Genomic DNA, 12,437 nt, shown 5'->3' on the forward strand with positions numbered 1-12,437 from the left:
CAACCATGGTGAGGCTTGTTCTGAGTGGAACCTGTCCTGTTAAACCACTGTATGGTCTTGGCCACCGTGCTGCAGCTCAATTTCAGGGACTTGGCAATCTTCTTATAGCCTAGGCCATCTTTATGTAGAGCAAAAATTCTTTTTTTCAGATCCTCAGAGAGTTCTTAGCCATGAGATGCCATGTTGAACTTCCAGTGACCAGTATGAGAGAGTGAGAGCGATAACACCATATTTAAAGCAGAGTTCCGGCCTCAAAATCGACAAAATCAATTTTGGGCCATCTGCTTGCTGAGTGTCACCTGAAAAACAAATGGATAATCACGATTTTCTTTTTGTTCACTTACCTTGTTATTGAAGAAAATATACTCACCTTTCTTCCTCTTCCTCCCTCTGCGGCCGCGGCCCGCACCATCACTTCCTCTTTGCATTGATTCCTGGGAGCTGAACGTCATCGCTCTCAGGAATCAATGCGCCTGCACCGGCCCGCTCGTCCCTTCCGGTGCAGGCGCGTCATACCCTGCTAAACAGCTTCTGGGCATGCCCAGAAGCTGTGCAGGGATGACACGTCTGCACCGGAAGTGACGGCGAGGCCGGTGCAGTGCATTGTGGGACCGAAGAGGACACGGAAGAGGAGGCAGAAGAGGACGCGCTGGCTTCAGCTGCCCACACCTGAGATGGCAGCACTGGAGAAGAAATTTTCAAGGTAAGTATTTATACTAAAAGGTAAGTGCGACCTGTGACAGTTCAGAGGCTATCCAATATGGAATGTACTAGCCCTGACTGTCCCAGGGGTATTTTTATTAAAAAATCATGTCCGAGGCCGGAACTCCACTTTAACACATCTGCTCCCCATAAAGATCTGAGACCTTGTAACACTAATGAGTCACACCAGGGAAGGAAAATGGCTAATTGGGGCCAATTCGGAAATTTTCACTTAGGGGTGTACTTACTTTTGTTGCCAGTGTTTTAGACATTAATGGCTGTGTGTTGAGTTATTTTGAGGGGACAGCAAATGTACACTGTTATACAAGCTGTACACTCACTACTTTACATTGTAGCAAAGTGTCATTTCTTCAGTGTTGTCACACGAAAAGATAGAATAAAATATTTACAAAAATGTGAGGGGTGTACTCACTTTTTTGAGATACTGTATATACCATCAATCCATTTGAAGATGAAAAGGTATGAGAACAGATAGAAAATAAAGTGTGCATTGAATAGACACCACGGAGGACAGAGCGGACAGGAGAGCGGTGATGTAGCGTCCTCCACGCTCAGCTCCTCATTTTATTTTACCAATCCCTGAACTCCGCACTATCCACCTTCCTACCTCAGAGGCGGCGATATAACCCATCATGGCGGAGATGATTTTAAACTTGGACATGTCGGGCGGACCGTCCAGTGGAAACGCTGAACCCCGGAACAGCAAGCATCAGCGTTTTCTTAAAAGGAGAACGTTTTTGGAAAGAAGAGGTTTCCTGAAGCAGAAGCAGTGGCCCCAAAAGAACCCCAAAAAGAAAAAGGAGCAGCCAGCGAATTCCTGGGCCACAGCAAACACAATGGACAGCACCGGACTGACAGACCACATAACAACTTCTTCTGTCCCAACCAGCAGCTGCCCCCCCTCCGGGACGGTCACCACGGGCGCCCCGCACCAGTCCGTTACTCTGACCGTCAGCATCGGCTCCGGCGCTAATCATTCAGGCAATGCAACGTTTACGACTTCCAAGGGCCACTGTTCTTCCAAAGCGGCTGAGACTGGTCACCCGTCATCTACACCTTCTCTTCACCAGCAGAAGATCAGCGAGTATGAGAGCGGAATCCCCTCGGCCTCTTCCACCCCCAGCTACAAAATAGTGGCCATAGACTGTGAGATGGTGGGCACGGGGCCGAAAGGAAGCATCGGTGCCTTGGCCTGGTGCAGCATCGTCGATTATAACAGGGACGTGGTGTACGATCGATACATCAAACCAGCCAATCCAGTCACAGATTACAGGACAAGATGGAGCGGAATAAGGAGGGAACACTTAGTCAACGCCATTCCGTTCTCTGCCGCACAAAAAGAGATCTTAAAGATCCTTCAAGGGAAGATGGTGATTGGTCACGCCATCCACAATGACTACAAGGCCTTAGGATACTTCCATGCCACGGAGATGACCCGAGACACGTCCAAAATCCCATTGCTGAACCACAAGGCGGGTTTCCCGGAGAAGCAAGCAGCGTCACTAAAACATCTGGCCAAACAGCTTCTCCAGAAAGACATCCAGAAGGGCAAATGCGGCCACTCTTCCGTGGAGGACGCCAAGACAACAATGGAATTATATCGCATTGTGGAGGCCGAGTACGAAAGAGAGTTGGCGTCAAGTCATGCAGATTGATGATTTTTATTGGGCGGGGGGTTCAGATTTATATACACGGGAACATATCAACTGTTGATTTTTACTGCTTCATAAAATAAAAAATGGAATTCCGGGAAAATAAAGTGCGTTTACTCCCATCATGTAAAAAGTACTCATCTTTAATTGAAATCAACATTAAAATACAGATATATATGAGTGACAAGACACCTAAAATCATGCCGCAAATAATCCGCTCCTGACTGGCCTACCCATTTGTGCATCTTTACCGTTTTAATGAGTCTAGCATGCTAGTTTCTTGACAGACACGTGTGGTAGATAGGTGATCACCCAATGTCTCGTGCAGTATAGGTAAGTTCATAAATTTGGACGCCGTGGCTCTGATGACACCTTCCTTGTGCATTTAGTATATAGGTTTCTTATAAGCTGCGTGGGGAAGGGAGTGAGAGAAAATATCCCTTGATAGATAATATCCAATGGTTGTAATGTCTTTACACTCGTGGTCTAGAGGAGGTATACTGGAGTGATAGAGAATATTCTCTATCACTCCAGCCGGGACGCCGGGACGCCAGGCGAAACCGGTCAGGCCCTTGATGCTGTCCTTTTATCTGCTCCTCTGGACCTTGTGACACCTTTGGCGTATAAAGCACAAAATGACTAAACAATGGAACCCACTTGGAGGAATGGTTGCCGACAGAGGATGGGAGTAACCGCACTTTATTTTCTATCTGTTCTCATAAATTTTCATGTTTCATGGATTAATGGTATATATAGACCAAAAAGAACCTGTATATTTTGAATAACTAAAATGCGGTAGCTCTATCTGAGTATTCTGTCAAATAATTCAAATGAACCTCAAAGCAAGATGATCACCTTAAGGAGTGTTGGACAGGAGATTAAAAAGAGCCTATTTCATCTACTCAATGATCAACCAGGTATCATTTATTTCAGATACTATTATACATTATTGCTCGAGTCCTGTGGAAATAGGGATCTAGTACACCTGAAATGCATTAGCTGTATCTGATAATTCTGTGAAATAATTCAAATAAACCTCAAAGTGTGATGCCCACCTTCAGGAGTGTTGGGAAGGAGATGCAAGATGAGCCCTCTTCTTTTACTTGGTCAGGTCTGACTTCTCCCCTCACTGCAATCACACTCAGACCAAATCCAATCCTAATTCAGTCTACAAAGATCATCTCCTGATACCATTACACATTATTGTTCAAGCCCTAAAGAAGGGGGAGTGCAGTACCACCAAAACACATTGGCTGTATTTAACACGTCTGTTCAAAATAGAAATTCCAATGAACCTCCACATGGGATGACCAGGATGATCAGGAGTGTTGGGCAAGTGATGGAAGAGGAACCTTCTTTATTTACTCAACTGTCGCTGGCCTGTTGTGTTTATAACCATGTTTGTCCAATCTCCATTAAGGATACCTGATAACACACATGCTGAAGTTGCAACTTTTGGTAAAGTTATCCTAAACCCCCCCCAAAAAAAAAATAACCCAGCAAGTCTGGTCCCGACTTATAACCGTGAACCAGTCCAAGTAGTTCTCAATATTGTGATCACTATGTCAACCATGATAGAGTGATTGTGAATAAGTGCAGGCTGGAGGATTCACTGAAAAAAAGTAAAAGCTGCAGGAGGCTAAAGATGATTATTGCCACCTGAAGATGACTAAGCCCTCAAGGGTAAAACACGTCAGAGAGGGGTGGTCTCCAAGCGAGGATGACCTGCGTTACTTTTATAACTGAATAAAAATGTACTGTTGTTCATTAAAGTTCCAGCTGCGGCAGAGCTCGGGGGACTACCCTTGAAAGTTTCTCTGACACCACAAGACTTTAGCTAAGCACCCGGTCCATACAGCCTAACTGGAAGGCACCTTGAGGAATCGGAATGGGCACAGCTGTTCCCCTAGCCTTGTGTGTACTATTCTACTACAAGATTCTGGTGACTGAGTACTGTGTGACTAAGCCAAGTAGTTCCTCTCCTGAGAGGTTCATACCTCTAGCCTCCCCTTGTCTCCCAAGGGAAGTCTGTACTCTGAACTGGGGCCAAAAAGTTCCTCTCAGGAAGGGCTTCATATCTCTTGCCTTCCCTAGTCTCTTGTGGGAGAACCATCCTCTGAACTGGGGCCAAAAGGTTTCTCTCCTGAGGATTTCATACTGCTGGCCTTTCCTAGTCCCTCATGGGAGGACTGTACCCTGATTTAGGGCCAAGTAGTTCCTCTCAATAAGGGCTTTATATCTCTGGGCTTCCCTAGTCTCTTGTGGGAGAACCATCCTCTGAGCTGGGACCAAAAAGGGGTCTCTCCAGAGGGGTTCATACCTCTGGCCTTTCCTAGTCTCTTGTGGGAAAATCCTCCTTTGAACTGGGGCCAAGTAGCTCCTCTCCTAAGGGGTTCATACCTCTGGCCTTCTCTAATCTCCCATGGACAGATTGTGCTGTGAGCTTAGCAGAAGATTTGTTCCTGAAGTTTGCAACCAGAAGTGTAGCAATTGTGCTTTTGATCATCATCAACCAGCAGCCATTCTGAGGTAGGGATACATTGTTTAAATGTCTCTGGAAATGTGTAAATTTCTTTTTATTTTTTTTTTACCGACTTGCTGCCATCTTTTTGTATGACCCCCTGTATAAACTTTTCTGATAATATGTGAATTCTTTATAGCCGCTAGACAAAATACAAAGTACACTAATAGCAAATTTAATAAAATGTGGAATAAAAAAATGCACCCAGATGACCTGTCTCACTGTGGCTGGCGGCTGGGGTTAGATTGTGCTATGTGAGAGGGGTCACCTGGACTAGACCTGGACAGTGAGATACCATTGCATTTATTTCTTGTGAGTAAATTTTATCTGTATCCAATGTTCCATTAAATTTACTTCTTTATCAGTAGGCTTTTTATTTGTACTTCCTTTTTTGGAGATGATTGGTGGGATTGTCCATGCTGATTCGATATGAGAGTTGCAAGATAGTTGGTTACTGCAACTACATCTCACCTGCTGAAATACATCTTCAGGTGACCTATTCAGATGAATAGGTTGACAGGGGATACTTTTTGCCACTCTGCGATGCAAAGCATAACTGCTAGGGCTTGTGTGTACCCCATCCGCTGCCTTTTCAGCTTAAGGGGGACTAGTTGGGATGTGGTAGAAATGTTGTTCAACACCATGTTTTACCACTCCACAACCCCAAATGTAAATGAAGCCTTAGTGCCTAGACAGAGAAATGTAAATAGGAAATATGTTTTCGATGTGTAGCTGTCAGGTCATCTGTGGCCAGATGACGACTGCACCCTGTTGGAGGCAGGGGTGCACTGCAAGGTAGTGAACACAGTAGCTGACTGCTGCGGATGGACAGGAACATGAGCCTAAGATTCCCCAGCGCGTGGAGTCTCTAAGACCCAGCAGGTGTTCACCAGAGCCTCTAGTGGTGAGGATGGACTTGACTGCAGCTGGGCCCAGGTCGCGGCCCCTGGGGTCCTCCGGGTCACGCTCCGTAGGGAGAGAGGGGAAGCAGCCACTCAGGACACAAGGGATCGAGATGGGTAAGATGAGGTCGGGACAACAGGCAGACGAGGGTAACCAAGGAACAGGCCAAAGGTCAGGGTCACAGGCAAACAGGAGTAGTCATAGACAAGCCAAAGTCGGTACACAGAAAAGGTAGATCAAGCACACGGCAGACAGGAAACAACTAACAAACACTGTTGAACAGCAAAGCAGACCTGCAGTGCACTGGTTAATATAGACTTCCTGTGATGGCCTGGGGTGGGGCCGAACAGGAAGGAGAGATGATAAAAAGGAGCCAGAATGGGAATCTGGCCTCTAATGCAGACATGAAGGAGCAGGTAAGCTGCCAAACACTATTGCAAGCCCATGACAGTAGCGCTACCCAGAGAGCGCAAAGACCACCCATCACACAAGCAACAGTCCTTTTACTCCAGCTCATTAAACAGTCCAGGTGATTCTCTTTTTTAATTGTATTTATTGCTGGTCAAAACTTGAACAGTAGGAAAGGATGCAGGATGGTAGAGGATACACCAGGAACATTGAATAATAACAAGAGGACACACCTCACTAGGCCAGGCTTCTCTGAGTAGCCATTTTGCCAGGAGCAAAGGAGAGGACCAGAAGTGAAACCCTGTAAGAGTTGTCCCAGTTAGAGCTACCACTGGAACTTTTACTCAAAAAAGAAAAAAAACAGCATCAGTCACGAGATGTTTGGAGCTCAGGTCAGTACTCACAATTTCAAAGGATAGCCAAATACTTCCCAGTATCCACCAGACACTCTTCAGTGAAGGAGAGGTTAATGCTCACAAAGCCACAGCCCATCTATGCACCCTTTATCTTCAACTGAACACTCTTCAGTGAGTTCCCCAGACCAGATCCTTAACTCCAAAAGGATTTAGAAACAGGCCCCCTAACTATGCTACCACTGGGACCTTGGTGAACATGCGGCAAACTCCAGGACTCTGCCTCAGAGGGGCAGAGCCTCTGAGGCGGGGGACTCCTACAGCAGTACTAGACCAGGGCTGTCCCAGGCTTCAGACTAGTTATGTCCCTCTCCAGCCACCTACTGGGCACACTTCCCTAGGGATTGGCTTCATCACTAGGGTTGAGAGAACACTGACTGTATTATTCGTGTTCATACCGAATAATTGGATTTTTGTTACCCGAACACGGACCCGAAAACTTTACTGTATATTCGGGTAAAAATCTGTGTTCGGTCATTTTATTTTTGGATTTTGTATGCATTGGCGCGCTTTTCATGGCGGGCTTTCAACAGCCAATCAACAAGCGTTTAACTGGTGTGCCTTAAGCCATCCCAGCCATGCCTACAAATGTATTAGTAGCTGTGATTGGCCATCTGAAGCATGTGACCAAGTCTTTATAAGTTCGAGCCAGCGCCGCTGCGTCATTATGCTGTGTAGTTCAGGGACAGAGCACACATCGTGCTGGCTGCTGATTAGGGACAGACAGGCAAAAATCATTTGTGTCCGGATAGATTTGAGGGACAGGTCGGAGTGTTTTAGGCAGGGCGAGTTGTAGGGCATTTTAGGGCGAGGCTGCTGATTTTTAAGGTCAGTGTTCTACAATCGATTTTGCTGTGTGGGGGGGGGGGGGGGGGGTTTGCAGTGACCGATCTTATCAATCCTTTTAGGGAGAGGCTGGAGATAGGCAGGTGTCAGTGGTCCATATCGATTTTGCTGTGTGTGGGGTGCAGTGAACACAATCTTTTTTGCCCACTGAGGAGGAGGAGGGAGAAAAGTATTTTTCTATCAGTCACCGTGTGCAGCGTTTTTCCTTCAGTGCTGCTGTGCTGACTGTGATAATACACTGCTGTGTTCACATGTGCTATTATTGAGTGATTTCAAAAGTTATACACTTTTTTCTATTCCACTATTCAATATACACCCTTGGGTTAAAAAAATTAAACTGTGGCATAGTCTGTACTAATCTAGTTAAAAATTACAAACTTAAAAGGGGAATTTTTTTTTCCCTCCATAGCCTGCAGCAGAGCTGGTCCACATCGATTTTGCTGTGTGTGGGGTGCAGTGAAAACAATCTTTTTTGCCCACTGAGGAGGAGGGAGAAAAGTCTTTTCCTATCAGTCACTGTGTGCAGCGTTTTTCCTTCAGTGCTGCTGTGCTGACTGTGATAATACACTGCTGTGTTCACATGTGCTATTATTGAGTGATTTCAAAATGTATACACTTTTTTCTATTCCACTATTCAATATACACCCTTGGGTTAAAAAAATTAAATTGTGGCATAGTCTGTACTAATCTAGTTAAAAATTACAAACTTAAAAGGGGAATTTTTTTTTTTTTCCCTCCATAGCCTGCAGCAGAGCTGACTGATATAAGACACTGCTGTTCACATGTGCTATTGATAAATCACACCAATTTTATATCATATTTTCTATTCCGCTATTCAATAAAAACCTTTGGGTATAAACAATTAAATTGCGGGATAGTCTGTGTTGGTACGTGTGAGATACCTTTCCAATTTTTGGGGTGCATCTCATACTTCCGAGGATTTGAGGGTGCTGCCTGTTCTGAACTCCTCCTACTCCTCATCCTGCCTTTGGGGGTACAAAAAATAGTAATTGGGGCCTAGTCTGGTTCTGTACGTGTGAGATACATACACCTTTTTTTGATAATATTTTCTATTCCGCTATTCAATAAAAACCTTTGGGTATAAACAATTAAATTGCGGGATAGTCTGTGTTGGTACGTGTGAGATACACCTTTCCAATTTTTGGGGTGCATCTCATACTTCTGAAGATTTGAGGGTGCTGCCTGTTCCGAACTCCTCCTACTCCTCATCCTGCCTTTGGGGGTACAAAAAATAGTAATTGGGGCCTAGTCTGGTTCTGTACGTGTGAGATACATACACCTTTTTTTGAGAATATTTTCTATTCCGCTATTCAATAAAAACCTTTGGGTATAAACAATTAAATTGAGGGATAGTCTGCGTTGGTACGTGTGAGATACACCTTTCCAATTTTTGGGGTGCATCTCATACTTCTGAAGATTTCAGGGTGCTGCCTGTTCCGAACTCCTCCTACTCCTCATCCTGCCTTTGGGGGTACAAAAAATAGTAATTGGGGCCTAGTCTGGTTCTGTACGTGTGAGATACATACACCTTTTTTTATATAATATTTTCTATTCCGCTATTTAATCTACACCTTTGGGTAAAAACAATTAAATTGCGGGATAGTCTGTGTCGGTACGTGTGAGATACATACACCTTTTGATATCATATTTTCTGTTCCGCTATTCAATCTACACCTTTGGGTAAAAACAATTAAATTAAAAAAGAATAGCGTGCAAATGCAAAAGAAATTACTACCAAATCTGAAGAGAGTCCATAAATAAAAATGGGGGTTTGGTCCCATCATATGGCCATATCGTGCTCAAGCCCACTACTGCGTCAAAGTACCCCATTATCAGTGGGTCCTACACTATCCATGAAAAAGAGACGAATCCAGCCTTTCTAACCCTTGGAGATAATACTCCTTGCTGGGAGAGATGTGCAAATGCACTACAGGGGACTCCTCCTATATCCACTTGATGGTGGACACTGACTGAGTACAGGTGTGTGTGGGGGGTGGGGAGGGCTGCTCAACCTCGATAGTCTGGTCAGACCGAATACATAATAAACAGGCAAAAAATTTGGGGGAGCATACCCATGTATTTCCAAAGCTGCTGCAGCTATGAACCAAAAGACATGTATATTAAAAAAGAATAGCGCGCAAATGCAAAAGAAATTACTACCAAATCTGAAGAGAGTCCATAAATAAAAATGGGGGTTTGGTCCCACCATATGTCCATATCGTGCTCAAGCCCACTACTGCGTCAAAGTACCCCATTATCAGTGGGTCCTACACTATCCATGAAAAAGAGATGAATCCAGCCTTTCTAACCCTTGGAGATAATACTCCTTGCTGGGAGAGATGTGCAAATGCACTACAGGGGACTCCTCCTATATCCACTTGATGGTGGACACTGACTGAGTACAGGTGTGTGTGGGGGGTGGGGAGGGCTGCTCAACCTCGATAGTCTGGTCAGACCGAATACATAATAAACAGGCAAAAAATTTGGGGGAGCATACCCATGTATTTCCAAAGCTGCTGCAGCTATGAACCAAAAGACATGTATATTAAAAAAGAATAGCGCGCAAATGCCAAAGAAATTACTACCAAATCTGAAGAGAGTCCATAAATAAAAATGGGGGTTTGGTCCCACCATATGGCCATATCGTGCTCAAGCCCACTACTGCGTCAAAGTACCCCATTATCAGTGGGTCCTACACTATCCATGAAAAAGAGATGAATCCAGCCTTTCTAACCCTTGGAGATAATACTTCTTGCTGGGAGAGATGTGCAAATGCACTACAGGGGACTCCTCCTATATCCACTTGATGGTGGACACTGACTGAGTACAGGTGTGTGTGGGGGGTTGGGAGGGCTGCTCAACCTCGATAGTCTGGTCAGACCGAATACATAATAAACAGGCAAAAAATTTGGGGGAGCATACCCATGTATTTCCAAAGCTGCTGCAGCTATGAACCAAAAGACATGTTTTTTTAAAAAAGAATAGCGCGCAAATGCAAAAGAAATTACTACCAAATCTGAAGAGAGTCCATAAATAAAAATGGGGGTTTGGTCCCACCATATGACCATATCGTGCTCAAGCCCACTACTGCGTCAAAGTACCCCATTATCAGTGGGTCCTACACTATCCATGAAAAAGAGATGAATCCAGCCTTTCTAACCCTTGGAGATAATACTCCTTGCTGGGAGAGATGTGCAAATGCACTACAGGGGACTCCTCCTATATCCACTTGATGGTGGACACTGACTGAGTACAGGTGTGTGTGGGGGGTGAGGAGGGCTGCTCAACCTCGATAGTCTGGTCAGACCGAATACATAATAAACAGGCAAAAAATTTGGCACAGCTTTCCCAGCAAGGAGTATTATCTCCAAGGGTTAGAAAGGCTGGATTCATCTCTTATTCATGGATAGTGTAGGACCCACTGATAATGGGGTACTTTGACGCAGTAGTGGGCTTGAGCACGATATGGCCATATGGTGGGACCAAACCCCCATTTTTATTTATGGATTGTCTTCAGATTTGGTAGTAATTTCTTTTGCATTTGCGCGCTATTCTTTTTTAATATAAATGTCTTTTGGTTCATAGCTGCAGCAGCTTTAGAAATACATGGGTATGCTCCCCCAAAATTTTTTGCCTGTTTATTATGTATTCGGTCTGACCAGACTATCGAGGTTGAGCAACCCTCCCCACCCCCCCACACACACCTGTACTCAATCAGTGTCCACCATCAAGTGGATATAGGAGGAGTCCCCTGTAGTGCATTGGCACAGCTTTGCCAGCAAGGAGTATTATCTCCAAGGGTTAGAAAGGCTGGATTCATCTCTTTTTCATGGATAGTGTAGGACCCACTGATAATGGGGTACTTTGACGCAGTAGTGGGCTTGAGCACGATATGGCCATATGGTGGGACCAAACCCCCATTTTTATTTATGGATTGTCTTCAGATTTGGTAGTAATTTCTTTTGCATTTGCGCGCTATTCTTTTTTAAAAAACAATTAAATTGCAGGATAGTCAGTGTCGGTACGTGTGAGATACACCTTTCCAATTTTTGGGGCGCATCTCATACTGCCGAGGATTTGAGGGTGCTTCAGTCTGCCTCCTGCCTGTTCCGAACTCCTCCTCTTCCTCATCCTGCCTTTAGGGTACAAAAAATTGTAATCAGGTCCTTGTTTGTGTTTGTACGTGTGAGATACACCGTTTTGTAAAATTTGTCCTATTCCGCTATTCAATATACACCCTGTTTGAGTGTAAAAAATTTAATTGCAGGATAGTCTGTATCGGTACATGTGAGATACACCTTTTTAAATTTGTTTGGCGCATCTCCTTTTACCGCCGAGGATTGCAGGGCGCTTCAGTTTGCCTCCTGTTCCCAACTCCTCCTACTCCTCTTCCTCATCCTGCCTTTAGGGTACAAAAAATTGTAATCGGGGCCTAGTTTGTGTTTGTACGTGTGAGATACACCGTTTTGTAAAATTTGTCCTATTCCGCTATTCAATATACACCCTGTTTGAGTGTAAAAAATTAATTTGAGGGATAGTCTGTATCGTACATGTGAGATACACCTTTTTAAATTTGTTTGGCGCATCTCCTTCTACCGCCGAGGATTGCAGGGCGCTTCAGTTTGCCTCCTGTTCCCAACTCCTCCTACTCCTCTTCCTCATCCTGCCTTTAGGGTACAAAAAATTGTAATCGGGCCCTAGTCTGTGTTTGTACGTGTGAGATACACCGTATTATAAAATTTTTCCTATTCCGCTATTCAATATACACCCTTTTGGAGTGTAAAAAATTAAATTACGGCATAGTCTGTATCGGTACGTGTGAGATACACCTTTTAAATTTGTTTGGCGTATCTCCTTCCACCGCCAAGGATTGCAGGGCGCTTCAGTTTGCCTCCTGTTCCCAACTCCTCCTACTCCTCTTCCTCATCCTCCCTTTAGGGTACAAAAAAT

At 44.6% G+C, this 12,437-nt stretch overlaps 1 pseudogene across 1 annotated transcript; it reads left to right on the forward strand.

Moving 5' to 3' along the window:
- The first annotated feature begins 1,258 nt into the window (after positions 1-1,258).
- LOC309559963 (interferon-stimulated 20 kDa exonuclease-like 2) lies at positions 1,259-2,443 on the forward strand (annotated as a pseudogene). Its single transcript has one exon. The product of its transcript is annotated as an interferon-stimulated 20 kDa exonuclease-like 2 (transcript).
- The last annotated feature ends 9,994 nt before the right edge of the window (positions 2,444-12,437 follow it).

Source organism: Pelophylax lessonae (assembly GCF_965119305.1).
Source record: "Pelophylax lessonae genome assembly, chromosome: 7".
Lineage (NCBI taxonomy): Eukaryota > Metazoa > Chordata > Amphibia > Anura > Ranidae > Pelophylax > Pelophylax lessonae.